This window comes from Scardinius erythrophthalmus (genome assembly GCF_964197995.2).
Source record: "Scardinius erythrophthalmus genome assembly, chromosome: 2".
In the NCBI taxonomy this organism is placed as follows: Eukaryota; Metazoa; Chordata; class Actinopteri; order Cypriniformes; family Leuciscidae; genus Scardinius; species Scardinius erythrophthalmus.
The window spans coordinates 50,212,455-50,228,383 of NC_138222.1; the positions used below are offsets into that span (position 1 = coordinate 50,212,455).

General features: G+C 37.9%; 1 protein-coding gene across 1 annotated transcript in view; it reads left to right on the forward strand.

The window, feature by feature from the left end:
* Positions 1–216: 216 nt before the first annotated feature.
* The window catches only part of cemip (cell migration inducing hyaluronidase 1), a 122,027-nt gene continuing 106,314 nt past the window's right edge, over positions 217–15,929 (forward strand). The window contains exon 1 of the mRNA XM_081359036.1: positions 217–377. The gene's annotated coding sequence lies outside the window, so the exon portion shown is untranslated. The remainder of the gene's footprint in view (positions 378–15,929) is intronic.

Sequence of the window (15,929 nt, forward strand, 5' to 3'; positions counted from 1 at the left end):
ATGTTGTGAGTAAACACATGTCATTAAAGATAATTCTGATTCTGATTAATCATCTCATTTACAGTCAGAGGGTTGTCGAATGCATGTGAAGTTTTCAGTTTGGAACGGCAGAGACTGTACATTGAGTTCTTGAACCGCACAGGGATCCAGTGAACCAATCAGTATTAAGTAGGCGTGCCTTCGGATTCATCTGGCCAATCGTCGCGCAGTGGGCTCGGCTTCGCACCGGCGTTGTAAACAGTGTAAAGCAGGAGACTGGAGGTGTGTATAAATATCAGTGTGTCGCCCGTGCTGTCTTATGAACTCATGCCGCGCATCAGCTGCTTGTAGTCCGCACCGTTTCCGTGGAGCTGATCTGCAATCTGCTCATGCTACAGGTTGGTCTGCACTTCTGGACCTTTATCTTTGTGGATTTTGAAACTCATGAATGATGCCACTGTTACATATACTTTCAAGGGTGCAAACCGACATGTGTACTTGAGTGAGACAAGTGCGCTTTGATTTCTGCGGATTTGATCTCACTAGTGGCGGTGAGAAGCTCGTGCGTCGAGGTGCGTCTTTTCTCATTTCATGCCATCCATTACGCGCTCTTGTCTTTTATCCATTGCCATTTTTGTGTGTCAACAAACCGGCGCGTTTTTGCTGGCAAGACCAGTCATACATAGAACAGAGAAACCTATTCAAGTTGTGTGAGTTTGCAAGTGTTTGTGGCAACATGTTTCACCGGTGCAAGTTCAGACATAACGAGCATTAACAGCTCGCGATTATGACGCGCATCATTTCACCTGAGCGTCCGCGCGCCATCAGCACCTGATCGATTTGACAGTTTCATCTGATTCTGTTACATTTAATAGCGAAGATAAGTGACTAAAACTTTTACACTGCAATTTACATTATCATATAATAACTGTGGCATTTAATGTGGTATGAGAATGTGCTATAATACAATATCGTATAGTAAGGAATAGTATAATGTGCATCAGTGTATAGTAGTGTAGCAGAATATTATAGTGTGATACAATGTAGTAATGTATAGGGCAGTTTAGTGAAGCATAGTGCAGTGTACTTCACATAGTGTAGTATATTGTGGTACAGTATTGTATGATAGTATAGTGCTAAATACTATAGTGCAGTATGGTAGACTATGGTCAAATGTGGGATCATATTATAGTGGGCACTTTTGAGTTTCAAATATCATATACTTAAAATATAAGCATGCACCTTTACGTTTCCCATGACACCTGGAAAGTAGGACCCCGTGAAGGACAACAGTTTCCACCCATTTCATCATCATCTTGGAAATCAAGGTATGCTTTATTACTCTCTATTGTGCATGTGAACATATTAAAATGCACGCTTTTGCTGAAAATGGTGTAATAGTGCTCAGTATGTGAATCATGTGAATAAGCACCTGATGTTAGCAGAGAAAGGATTAGATCCACATTCCCCTCAAAAAGACTTTAGGTCCGGGTATCAACGAAGATGACTTCAATGCTGCACATAGTATGAAAAAGGTCCTTGTTATGGCATCTCCGCCTTTCTGTCCACCAGATGAATTGGAATGGTACCAAAACCACAAGTTGATGTGTGGAATGAATCCATTCCGTGCTGCTGGGTCATTGAGACTCTTCTGTTTCTAAACAATGCAGACTGGCAGCAAGTTCTTTTCATGCATCTGTGAAATGACGGCCAGCAAGTGGGCAGATGGTTTTTTTTTTTTTCAAACCCCATTCATCAGCCACTAAATGGTGTGTGAAATTGTAAAGGGCAGATATTTATCTCTTAAGCTATGCTGTGTGAGAGGCTGGGAGTTGATTTTAGAGTACTTGTTAGAGGAAACAAGAAGTATTAATAATTTGTGCATAATTCATACCGTTTCTGCATTAGGAATGCTATTGCTAACTTATGGTTTTGGTATCTTTCTGCTTCCAAATTTAACGTTTAATTCAATGCGTTACTGACGTTTCTTGAAGTTGACAAGCAAATTTCTGAGTGAGAATTGTTTCTACACCAACTTTTTATTCAGTGTAGATGGAGACCAGAATATCATGGAGACTTTCTTTGAAAACAGTGTTGTCATAAAATCAGTGCACATGACGTTACAGTGTCCAGATATTCATGTCGATCTGTATGATGGCAGCTACCCATGCTTGAACTTGAAACGGTGGCATGCACTTTTGAACGCACTCCAGCATCACAGCTCTGCGCAGTTGGATGCTTTATTGAGAGCTTTCGGCTAGTCGTAACTTGTGCATTGTGGGCAGGGGTCTTGTGCAAGTGCCAGTTATTTTAGGTTGTTCATTAAACACCTATGAGATGCAATGACTGGCTTCAGGCTGACCTAGTTGAAGACAGGTGGAGGCGGACAGATGTCCTGTTGCAGTGTGTGTGTGCACATATGCATGTGAGTTTAGGCTACAGTTTTCCAATTTGGCCAGAACCTTCCTTTTGCAACAGCCTATGTGTGCGTCTGTCATGTCTTGAAATGAGCTTAAAGCGTTATAGAGAATTCTAATTCGGTCAGTTTTGAGGTTCAATTTCAGTTAGTACGCTGCCTTACAAGGCAGATGCCTATGTAGTTAGTAGACAGCAAGGCAGCTTACAAGGTTGTGAGACAGAGCCCTCTGTATTCCCTGTTGTCTATCTCTTATACTCTCTCTTTCATCCTTACTCTTGCCTCTGGGCTAAATCTAGGTCTGAGTTATAAAACAGCTTGTAACCACAATACATGCCTCCTGACCACAACAGATAAAATCCTTGAAATATCACTTAAGACTTATAAAATAGCACATGTTGTAGCTCCTTATCCACAATGACTCACATTTCAATCTGCAGCAGTATCATAAATGGCGTGTCTAAAGCATTGCAAACCTTTAGTTCATGACTAATAAATGAAGTAATTTTTTTTCGCTCAGTTCCCAGATAACTACATATTAGATCTACCTGTAGTAGGTTATGAACGGAATAGTTCACTAAAAATAACATTCTGTCTTTATTTACTCACTCATTTATTCACTCACTTATTTACTCATGTTGATCCGATCCTGTTTTTTTTTTTTTTTTTTTTTTGTGGAACACAAAAGATGAATATTTGAAGAATATGCATGCAGTCCTTTTCCACACAATGTCAGTTCATAGTGAGCATGACTGCCAATAAATGTTATTTTACTATTATATACTATTATTAAAGGTATAGCGGAGGATTTTTTACTTCCGGGTGGATCACCTATACTATTGGTCCTCCTAATTGTCAATCATTCTGGTGAATCAATCAAACTTTTCAAAAAGTGGAGAGGGCGGGTCTTATCTAAAATTCGGAAAGATCCTCCGCTATACCTTTAATATTTTGAATTTTATTTTAGTTTTAGTAATCTTATTTTATGCAATTGTGTTTATGCAAATGTTAATAGTTCTTTAATATTTATATTTAACTGTAATTTATTTTAGTTTTAGTTGTACTTCGGCTTAAACCTAATATATTTCAATATGTTGCCATCCCAGCATTTAAAATTTTAAAATTTCATTTTTTTTATTAAAGTTTTTCCTCTAATATTTATATTTGACTTTATTTCAGCTTTATTTTAATTAACGAAAACTACATTTAATAATCTCAGTTTTTGTTAACAATAGCAGCACTGCTATCAAGCTCCAACGAGAATAAAAAACACCATAAGGAGCCTTTCACACATGTTCTTGTGTTGGAAAACACCAAGACGCAGCAGAGCGGAAGGGAATAGAGTGCAGGGGTCTAGCTAATTTTAACGTGGCGTCTTAAAAATGTGGCGCACATGGTGAAAAAGCATTGAGATGCTTCGAATGTTGAAATACATTGTCTAGCGCATGCTTGCATACCAAAAATCTAAATATAGCACTGTGAAAAAAACTGAAAAACATTGATTGAACAATCTCTAAAAGTCTCATAAAAGAAATGAATCACATGAAGCCACATAGTAACAAATTTGATCAAAACATGCATATTTTTAAAGCATAATGTGTTAAGACTGCACTTTGAATCTAAATTTTGATTCCACAAATGGGAAGATTATCAGTGAATAACAACTTATATTTTGGTCTATTACTCACACAAACCTATTGTATGACTTGGAATATAGTGCACAAGTCGTATGGACTTGAAATTTTTCGAGCTTGACATTCATAGACAAAAGGATAAAAAAGCAAGGTTCTTCCAAATGTATCTTTTTGTGTTACATGGGAAAAATAAAACCATAAATAAACCTTGCACATACTGGCACACAGTGCACCTGTTGTGTTTTGTATGTATAGTGCATATGCGAATGTATGTGATATTTCCAGTGCAGTCTGAGCTTTGGCTTTACCCTGCTGCAGTCAGGGGGATTGCGGCGTTCGTTCATCCACATAATGTCATGACACTCACCTCAGCTCATTTCCATGTAAATGAGTAACTACACGGGATTTGGAATATTGACATGAATATTGAAAACAGGGAGAAGATGGCAAGTGAATGTACTGATTTATATCTACAAGAGGCCCATCTCTATTTATCACAGAGTTGGAGTCATTGGAAACATTTAAACGAATTAGATTTTCTTATCATGGGCTTGAAATTTGATAGATGGGTTAATTTGAGTTTGAGGTGTAAATGGAGGGTCTGTTAAGATTTGCTCATTAATTCTAGGTTCTGGTTGAAAGCCGTACCTGTGTGCTGTCAAAGGTTTATAAATACATTTCACTGTCAAATTGTACTGCGTAAGAGTACTGATTGAGCTATAAGCCTTTGACAGGCTGTGAATGGTTGACAGTTGTTGCCTTATAAAAGGTGGCAATAATGAAATGACGTGTTGATCAAAAAGGAGTCACCTTAAGAGCTAGTCGAATTGTAATACTGAATTAATTTTATTGGTTTAGTAGTTTGAGCCGGTATTTGTTGTATTAAAGTGCACCTATTATGCTATTTTAAAGGTTCCTAAATTAGTTTTGGATGTCTCCTGCAAAGTTTACATGCATCCAAGGTCCAAAAAAACCCCCAAAACATTAGAATTTTTTTCTTATAATATACATTGCATAATATACATTGTTCCAAGATTCACTCTCCCTAATCCCCTCCTTTGGTCAGATGGCCCAGTCTGTTGTGATTGGTCTACCAATCTCTGGAAACGAAAACGCCTATTACCATACCTGAATTTCAGCTTTGGAGTCTTCCTCAGCAAATATTAACTATATATTTGGGTTGTTTTTGCTAGCGATATTAAATTCACCAAAAATTTTACACACTTTTTATTTGGCCATTAATAAAAAAATAAAAAAACTCTTACAGGTTATTATGACAATAACTTCCATGTATACTTTATGTTCAAACAAACTCTTTCATTCAAAACGATAGATTCTTTTGCACCATGTAAAGACTGTCTGTGTAGCATTAGATAAATATGTCTGTTTTGATGTATTGGTGCATGTAAATGAAAACGTCACTATGTAAAATTATGTAAAACAATATGTAAAACTTAAATAATAGTTTTATAAGAATTTGACTTGCATGTTGAGTCTTCAGTGACTGTTTGAAATGATAGTTTCGAAAAAATCTGAAAAGAACATAATTTTATGCCAATGTATGCTAAATACTGTACATAAAAACTGAGTTACTGAATAAGGCTGTGTTTAAATTTGTTATGTCGCCCAGGCCTATTTATAACATGACAGGAATTCCTCCGTAACAAGGCAAATCAGTGATTTAAATAACCTGGCATATCTAGCTTAGTCCTGAAGATGAATGGGTTCTTTGGTTGCTGTATAAACAATTTGATTGGCCATATGGGCCTTACAAAGCGTGTTGGCGCGTTGACGCATCTGCGCGTTTACAAGATCGATGAAAATCACCGCAATGAAATTTTTCACCATGATCCTAAATTTGCAGCATGAGGATGCCGCGTATGTGCATTCATTAATTATGACCAAAAAGCGCTTGAATCCGTCCCGAGGAGCCTCAAGGTTATGAATTTGCAGGTGTACTCTGACAGCGCTATATCTCTCGGACTCCGTATAATCTCCCAGTCGACGAAATGAACAGCAGGTTTGTCAGGCCTGACACCTGTCAGAAGCTAGAGTAATTCATTGGCTGTCAGGAGGCAAGCAACAACCTCGTTTTCAGTGCAGACTGTCAGATGTTACCGACAAACAAGGTAAATTGAAGGGGCTTGAGGAAAATCAACAGCTCTCTGGAAAATAAACTAAATAAAAATGCATTTGCTTCCGTTCAGCAATGCATTCGTGGCACTGAAGACATTTGAGGAGTCCTGTAGTTAGTTATGCAGTGTCATTTCGCAATACTAACCACCAATTTGTAGTAAAGCAGGTAGAAAGGAATGCAACATAGACTGCTGTCAGGAAAATGACTGGTGACTATAAACCCGGCGTATACCTGGCAGGAGCAAACACCTGTTCCAGGCTGCTAATGTATGGGTTTCTTGGAAAAACAGTGAGATTGCTGCATGAACCTGTAATAATATAGACACTAGTATATTCCCCCAGGATGCATGTTAACAGAAGTGTTGCATGCACAAGGGCTGCTCACTTTCTCTAAAACTGGCCCATAGCCCCTCGAGGGATTTTTGTTCCCCTGGATGGGGTGTTTTGGAGAAGGTTTCAGGCCTTTTATCGCCATCTTCATCTGTGGTTGGGGTTGGAGCTCCGCCATCTGCTGACAGACAGAAATGAAGCCATATGTCTAAGGACACACTGACCCTCCTCAACATGCGTTGAGTGACTGATACGGCTGTCCGTCATCCTGGCATCCTGGCAGTGTTTGTGTTTTTTGCAGATTCTCGCGTCCACAGTTGCAGGGTTAAATTATAAATTACTAAGACAGTTTGAAAAGAATGTGCAACAAAAGATGATTTATGGCATGAGAGATGCTGCTCAAGTGTTTTCCCATGTGAATCGCTTGTGTTTATAAGGATTCTGATTATTGATTCTGAAGGGGGTTTGTTTTAGGGGGGAGAGTGGATGATCTGTAATTCAACTGTATCCTGATAAAAAACAGCAGGGGGGTTTGTTGATTTGGAACTGTAGTTGAGACAGATCTGGGAAAATGGAAATCAGAATTGATTGTTGAATTCTTAACTGAACTGAAATGGTTCCAGTGATGCACGCAAAGTAATTCCAGACTTGTCTATGTGGAGTTCAAATGGTACTTTTTTGAATATATGACTTTGTACATGAGTTGAGAAACTATAGGTGTTTTTATATAAAAAAATTAGATAAAAGTTGGATTTAAGTGGTTGTCTGATCTCAGATGAATACTATAAGTTGCCAGGATATAAGATGATACTGGTTATACTCAAAGTAAGTGACAGAAGTCAGTGGGACTTTATGATCCGGTTACATAACCTCTTAAAGTCGCAATGTAACGGAAGTAGCGATCTTTAGATCTTTTCTTCCATATTGTGACAGACTATCAAAAAGTAGAAAATGTAGGGCGGGGTCTTAGTTTTGTGCATCAGTTGTTGATTGGATGAAGGCAGATCTGAACGTTGATTTGTAAGAATGTAAGTGGACGAAATGATTGGAGAGTCTGATGTTATTTTGTTTAAAAATTACAAGGTCAAAAAAAATTAAACTGAATCATTCACAATAACACCATAACATGCATTTAGAACATTGATAGGGTGAACTTTCATTTCATACAGTCTCAAACCAAGTTTGTAAAATGTTAATACAGTGCACCAAACAACATGAAGGTATCAATCTAGCTGCATTTAGAAGCCAAGAACATAAAAAAGTTGGTGCTGGTTGAGGTGTGATGAACATTGCACAATTTGAACTGATTGAGCTTTATTCTATTTTCTTTTTACTTTTTACTTTAAAAAATAAATGTAAATTAACTGAAATCAGTTGTGTAGGCTATTGCGCAACAAAAATTGCCCATACCACCACCTAGTGCCCAGCAGTATTAAAGCCCGTTCACACCAAGAACGATAACTATAACGATAACTATATTAGCGCACACACCAACAGATATTTTATAAGTGCTCGCTGCAGTTCTATCATCAGCCGCTTTAAAAGCTTGTTCTCTTTAAAATTGGGTGGATTGTGATTGGCTGTCGGTATATTTTATCGTTCATCAGCTGGAAAAAATCGTTCTGATAGTGATTCCAATGATGTCCAAATGTCAGTATTGTTAGAGTTGTGGTGTGGACTTCACAATTTTCATAGAATTAAATTGATTAGGAATACTTTATAGTTATAGTTATCCTTGGTGTGAACGGGCCATTACCGGTATAGTTGGTTTGTGTAATGATGTGAAAATTTTGAGAAACTTAGCCATAGAGTTTTCGGTCCATTAGAAGTCCGCATGTGGTTCAAGTGGTTGTCTAAATTTAAGTGCACACCAGCTAACCAGTTCACCTGAAAAGTTGGTGTGGCATTCACATTAATTATGCATTTCTCATTGTTTCTTGCCTCTGAATATATTGCCTTTGGAGAGCAGATTGTGCTCTTCACATCTGTTGCATGCATTTGATCAGTTAATCCAAAGGGACAAATGTTTCAATAACACAGTGAAACTAACATCTTATCTTCTGAACAGCTGCCGTTGTAGATGATGCTAACATACCGTACGGACTCAAAAAGTCCATCTACATTGCACCATCCGACTCATTTACTGAAACCATCTTGTTTGCCTTATGTCTTCTTTGAGTTCCTAAAAAAGCACCTGCTACGGAAGATGCATTGTTTAAATAAGCACTCTAAAACTCAAAGCTAAAGCCGCTTCCCCAGGGCAAATACAGCATCTGCTTGTTCCACTTAGCTGGGTGCTAAAATGTGCTTCATATTTTAGTTTATGACCCCTAACCTTTCAGGGCATGTTTAAGGTCTTTTAATATATTGCAGCTTGCCTGAGACAGAGAGCTAAATATAGTCATTCAGCCTTCTTATTGTGTTAGCAGGGAGGCTAGGCTGTAGTTAGCTGCTTGTGTAACATTCTTTAACAACAGAAGTTGCATTTAGCCTACATATTATTCTGATACAGATGTCCTTGTGAAAAACCTACATATAAAGTTGTACTGTGACAACTTTTGATAAGTTGAGCATGATAGCTAATTGCTAACCTGTCATTACAGAAGGCGGCATGCTTTAGTCATTCAATGAATAACATACAGCACATTTTATTTCGCCCACTACTCAATTAGCCTACCTACCTGTCAATCAATCCAATCACTGTTAGGAAGTGCTTCATGTGTCTGATCATAATGCGTGATTAGGTATATGCTTATGAGAGAATTTCTGCTAATCTGTTGATCGTAATGATTTTCATTTTACATAGTTAAGCATGTTTTAGTAATGTAACCCTGGAATACATGCAGCACTGAGAGTTAATTGTCTCTCTGTGGTGACAACTGGTTTATTTCCCATTAGCGGATGATCGAATCATGGGCATACATTTAGCATGCTTGTTTTCCCTTCAGATTTCTGCCAGCATGTTGAAGACCCCTTGATGGGAGCTTAAAGTATGTTGCGGTGACATGAATGGCAAATAAGCTCTTTTGGTGCATGTCTAGCATGTGTTTGCCCACTGCAATGACACACCCATTTATCAAGTCCTTCAAATGCAAAATAGCTTGTATTGTGTGCAACTGAGTACATTCCTTACTAGAGGCCAACGACTGCCTTTTTTCCTCAGGGAAATTATTACAGACAAGGTCAAAGTTGATTCATGTCTTGCTTCAGATCATGTTCTACTTACTGTCTGGCTAACATTGTTCAGGAACACAAACACTGGGCAAAGAAAGCGATGGTATCATAAAAAGGCGACTTGTATGCTTTTGTCTGAGTGTCACAACAACCAGAATTGTAACTTAAAAAGTCTCTTCGATAAGGTTGGGGACTGAGAACTGGTTCTGAATAAAAATTACATAAAATAATTTAACTGAATGGTTTTAATGATGTTTGGTTCTGTTAATGTCTGTATTGTTCTGAATGATGTGGACAAAAGACTATCACAATTCTCTGACAATGTTTCCTGCACCACTGCTGAATCTAGAGCATGTAACATATTGGTAGTGGTCTCAAGTATATTTATATAAGACATTTAGATTTTAGAAAACAAGACAAAGATGCAGGGAATTGGCCAAGGTCAAATATTTATTCTCTTTTCATTTTTTTTTAATCTTGTATTACATAACATTTCATACTCATCATGTAATTTAGACTGCAAGCTCACAACTGCAGTAAAGCATACTGAATTTTTTTTTTTTTTTTTTTTTGCTATTATGGTGTAGATACGGTGGCACAAGAAACATTGTCAGAGTTCTTTAGTACAGTTTTCAGATGTTCAAAATCTGTTAACAACATGGAAATCATTCAGTTTCAGTGTTTTATATAATAAAAAAAAATAAAAAATACAACAGATTCTGATAAAACAATCAGATTGATTACCATTGACAGCTATGTGAGTCAAAAAAAGGTTTCATCAACCATAACAAGAATTACTAATATGCTCAGTTTTTCAACAATACGTCTGTCTACAGATTTGAAGGCTTCAAGACCTACTAGTAAAGTCAAGACCTCCTAGTTAGTCACTAACCTAGCTAGAAGTGTGAATTTTACATCCCAGTTTATGATGCAGTCCTACCCTTTTCTCGATTCCCAACTCTGATAAAAATACAATTCCAAACCTGTGTTCTTAATATCTCAATTTCCATTCATAACAAACCCATCAATCAAAAAGTTTGTTGGCAAGTACTTGAGAGGATTTTTTTTCATAGGGAGTATAAAAACAAGTGATTGGCGGAAGTAGAACGTGGCAAAGCTCAGGCAAACGGAGCGATGAGTTGATCTACGGCCTTAATTTCCACCATATGGCCTTGAGTGTAAAAGTTATTGCTTGATTTCAAACACATGCTTTCTCAGGCCAGTAAACCAAACAATTTGTGGGATGTCAGTCAAGTCTGCTCCCAGTGACATGGAATCGGCTATTAAGCAGCGTGCTACGTTGTGTAACTCCCTCTTTCGGCTGGAATTTCGTCCAAGCGTTGAAGCCAAGAATGAAACCCTGGAGCTCCACCGTGAGATTTGGCTTCAGATACACGTTTAATCCATTGTCTGATATGCATAGCTTTATCATAGACTCCATTGTAATCATTTCAGGCACTTCACTAGCACAACCTTCGTTAAAAACCAATGCCAGGTGACCACCTCGGGCGACTTAAGCGGATTTGCAATTAGAGTAATGCACAATCATCCATGAAATCTCATAAAACAACATTGAATTAAAGAGAGTTTACAATTAAAGTGGGAAAGGTGGTAAAAAAAAACGAATACAAAGAACGTCTGAAAGCGATACTTAAACCAGGCCTATAACCTGATTTAAGGGGTCGCATGCGGTCTGCGGGGACAAGAGACAGATTTGCAAATCATTAGTGGCTCTTAATTGAATATTTTCCACCTTTTGTTAGGAGCCGTTTCATTTACAAGCCACAATCGTTCTACCGTTCGTGCTTCCAGTGTTTTTAATAAGATTAGCACTGCAGTTTAAGTGTATTCCCTGCAGATAAACACTTTGGTCACTGGAGAGTTTGAAAGTATGAGATGAAATTGTGTTTCGAAAGTCAAATGGCGGTAACTATGCAAATGTTGCAGCATTATGATGAGGTATTGAAATTCTTGAATAGATGTTCAGTGTCCATGAGGATCTATTTTTTTTTTTTTGTCTGTCTTGGCTAGTAACATTTTTTGAGAAACCCTTGGATAAAGGACAACTTTTGTCTGTATTCATGAATGCTCATCTAACACCAGTGACATTTTAACATACTGATTGTCTTTTTATTTGTTTGTGTTTAGTTTCAGATGCATCCCCCCCCCCCATGACCTTCAGCCTCATGCAGCCTCAGATTTAGGCGTTTATTTGTAAAGTGAGTCACACTACTGCTGACGTGTTGGCTTTGTGCGTATGCGAGTTTCTGTTTGAGATAACCTGGCAACTATCACTCTCTCTGCTTGGATTTGTCTGTTTTCTTCGTCTCTCTGGCACTCTCCCATTATTCTTTCATCTAAAAAGGCGTCTTAAGTCAACTTTACCCTTTACATCTTTACCTTCTTCTATAGTGGCCTTAAACAGTATTTGAACACTTAGAAATGTCATTGCATTAGATAACTAAATATCAAGTTGCAAGTTTTTCTAACTTCTCTTTTCTTCATAATTTTTGCTCAATGACTTTTAATCAACTGGTGTTTTGGTGATTTTTAGTAGATAAAGTCAGTTATCCTCAAGTTCAACCTCAAACTCTAACAAAACAAGCTCAAACAAAAGCATACAGAGTATTTTCAGATTCTGCTGTGAATAAAAGTAACGGTATTTAAAGTCATGGACATCTGTCTTTAGTTCATTTACGCGATAACTGCGTTTTGAAACCGGGTTTCAAAACACAAATTTGTGAAAACAGTGACGTCATGCGCATGAGTATTATGTGTTCAGTCTATAGGCGAGGCATGTAGTTTTTCTTCACAAAGTGACATCGCACCTGGCAGCATAATACAGCGTTTTTAGTCGTTTTCGCGTATCTGTGTGAAAGGGGATCGTTTTGTCAACATTATCGTCTGCATGTGAAAATAATTGACAGGCACACGTTGGTTCTGATAGGTTAAAAAGTGCAGGCCACTCCCCTGACTAGCTTGAAAAGTGTTGTTTTTCTTTAAAAAATGCCATTTGGTTTGACATTTAGACATTTGTAAGTGTAACTTGTCCAAATACTTGGATTCAACTCAACCGCATGATCCCAAGAAAAATCCTGGCATTGGGAGTTTTATGGCTCATGTAATCAGCTGGCTGCTTGGACTGACCCGCGGGTCAAGTCAATAGTCTCTCTGAAATCCTCACACATTGCTTACAGCAGCAGGTGCCGCTGGCAGTTCAAAAGGCGCAGCTGCAGCGCATCAGCAGAAAACACATCACCATGCACATCTGGTGGTGTAAATCTCAGCTCAAGTCTGCCAAGATACACAGCGCCTATCTTTCAGGAGGCTGCATCAGGCAGTATACTTGTCCTTGAGGGTGACTGATCTATTTTGGACAGTTACATGCTCTAATGGCTCCTTAACACCTGAGGAAAGGAATAACAGTCTTAATGAGCATCTAAAATGTTTAAATCGTTTTTAATTGATACCATCAATAAAGGCTGTTCGCAACTCATCATGTAAATAGGATATTCATTGAAAATAATTGAAAATCATCATTGTTGTGGTGCTATTTATTATATTTATTTAAATATAGTTTACAGAGTTAAACACATTATTCAATTGAATAGCATGCACTGATGAATCGTGCAATAAGTCTAGCAACATGCAGACATTATTAGCGTCAATTTTGATTTCTTGTTGAATCAGTAGTGCATATTTAAATAGCTGTCATAAAAATATCATTAAATGTCATAGAGGGAGAGAGAGAGAGAGAGAGATGTGGGAGCAGTATCAGTAAATTGAGTGATTTAGATTTGAACTTGCAACCCATTTGAGTACCACGGTTCATTCATTTTTGATTCATATACAGTACTTTCAAATGTATGGTTTGAATGTACATGAACCACAAATTTGTTCAGCTTTGTAACTGAGAGGTTAATCAAAGTGTTACGGTCTAATTTAATGCTTGGGGTTGGTAAGATTTCTTTTAATGTTTTTGAAAGAAGCCTCTTAAAAACAGCAAGGCTGCATTTACTGGATCGACAATACATAAAAATCAGTAATATTGTGAAATATTATTACAATTTTAATTTTAATTTTAAAACAACTGTTTTCTATTCAAATATATATAAAAATGTAATGATGCAAAGCTGCATTTTTTTACTTTTCAGCATGATTACTTCAGCCTTGATTCTTCAGAAGTCATTATAATATGCTGATTTTCTGCTCAAGAAACATTTCTTATCATCAATGTTTTTTCATGATTCTTTGATGAACAAAGTTTAAAACAACAGCATTCATTTGAATATCTTATGTCTTTACTGTCACTTTTGATCAATTTAGTGCATCCTTGCTGAATAAAAGTATTCATTTATTTTCCTTTTTTTCTTAAAAAGACCCTATACTTTTGAATGGTGGTGTGTGAAAAACAGCTGGATTTAAAGATGGATTAGTGCATGTCAGAATTGTGATTCACATTGGTGTGTCTCCTGCGTAATGCAGGTCACTGTTGGAGGCTGGACAGGGCTTCTGCCGGATGCCTCCAGCGGTGCGCTCAGAGAGCGCCATGGGGAGCTCAGGTTAGTTTCGCTTGTTACAGTATGTAAGCCTCATGTATGGAGAAACAGACCGATGCAGAAATACCTAAATTAAGCCTGTTTTCTTTTAGATAAGTAACATATCTGATGAATTTAACATGTTTTTCAAATTCATTTTCCACCAGCGTTTTCTGATTAGTTTTGGTCCCAGGGTGATGGAAGAATGTAAAAATTGCAGGGGAAGGGTATTTACGGAGTTGACGAGACCAGTGTCCTTTCACCGTACCAATTGAAAGCCAACACCCTCAACCAGAAGACCTCAGACTGTCTGAGATTCTGTTAGATTACTCAATATCAAATTACTGCTCAATGTTGCAGTGTACTCTGCATTTGATCAGAATGCATGTTCCCTGGGAATCAACCCATGACTATTAAATAGAGTGGAGAGACTTTTTTCACAATATTTGATGACGTACTGTATCTCCATTTCCAGCAAGGCGGCAATCCCGCAATACTGCAAACAGAGTTCATGGCGCCATTACACAACCTTCCACTTGAATTATTAATAAAAATGATCATTTGTTTAATTGCATCAACAGTATAACAAAAAATGTTTATGAAAAACACAGCCCTAGCTGTAACTCAAGCCATTTCAGGTTTTTCACATAATGCTTTTCTTCTTCTCTTTTTCAAAAGGGTTATTTTATCTGCTTTTCACCACCGTTCAACTTGGCCTGATCTTTCTAAAATGAGCCTGTCCTAGTCCGCTGTATAATTAGCAGCTTTGGAGATTCGAGCGCAGTCATCCATGGAGCGTGTGATTATGATGCTCTGGTTGCTGCGCAATAGTGCCGTTCAACTGCGATTCTGGATCTCGGGCGGTCGCGGTAATTACCGGAAATGATTTGACTTGATCATGCCATCTTTTCTATAGGCCGCACATCTCGCTGCTGCTCTACCTCTGTTTTTTTTTTGTTCGTTTCTCAGCGGTGGAGGTGGCTGTAGCTCCGCTGGTATTCCAGCACATAATTAGGAGTCTACAGGTGCTACAATAGCCCCAGTGGAGAGCTGGAAGAATGATTGACGCTAATGAATTTGGTACAATGGTGTAATCAGTGCTGAACATGGCCATGTGTGTGTGTGTGTGTGTGTGTGTGTGTGGCTTTCTGAGCTCTTTTGTTCTGTGTGAGTTCTGTCCAGGTCCGCAGGGATACTCACTGCACGCGGCGGTCCAACATCTCAGCCTTACCTTCACACAAATGCCTTTCTTTCTCTCCGATTCTCTCATTTCTCTTTCCTCCTTGCCATCTCTTTTACATGAGGTTTTTCACATTCAGATTTCTCTCCTTCACCTCAAAACCCTTATCTGCTGTCTGGAAGTATTGTAAGGTGCTAAAATATGTGTCTGTTACGGAAGATGTGTGTGTGTGTGTGTGTGTGTGTGTGTGTGTGTGTGTGTGTGTGTGTGTGTGTTGGATGTATCTGTGGTAAAACGATAACGATCACCTCCTCCACAGAAATGGCAGTCTTTCTCCTCATCACAAATCTTTTTTTTATAGTCAAACTCGCCTAAAGGAGTAGTTCATTCAAAATAGAACACTTACTATACAATCACTATTCTCTTATTCCCATGTCATTTTCTTTATTCTGTGAAACACAAAATGATTTTTTTTTGACACAAACAAGATTTGAGAGCAACAGCAACTTAAATTGAATTATTTTCCTCTGATGAAGTTATTA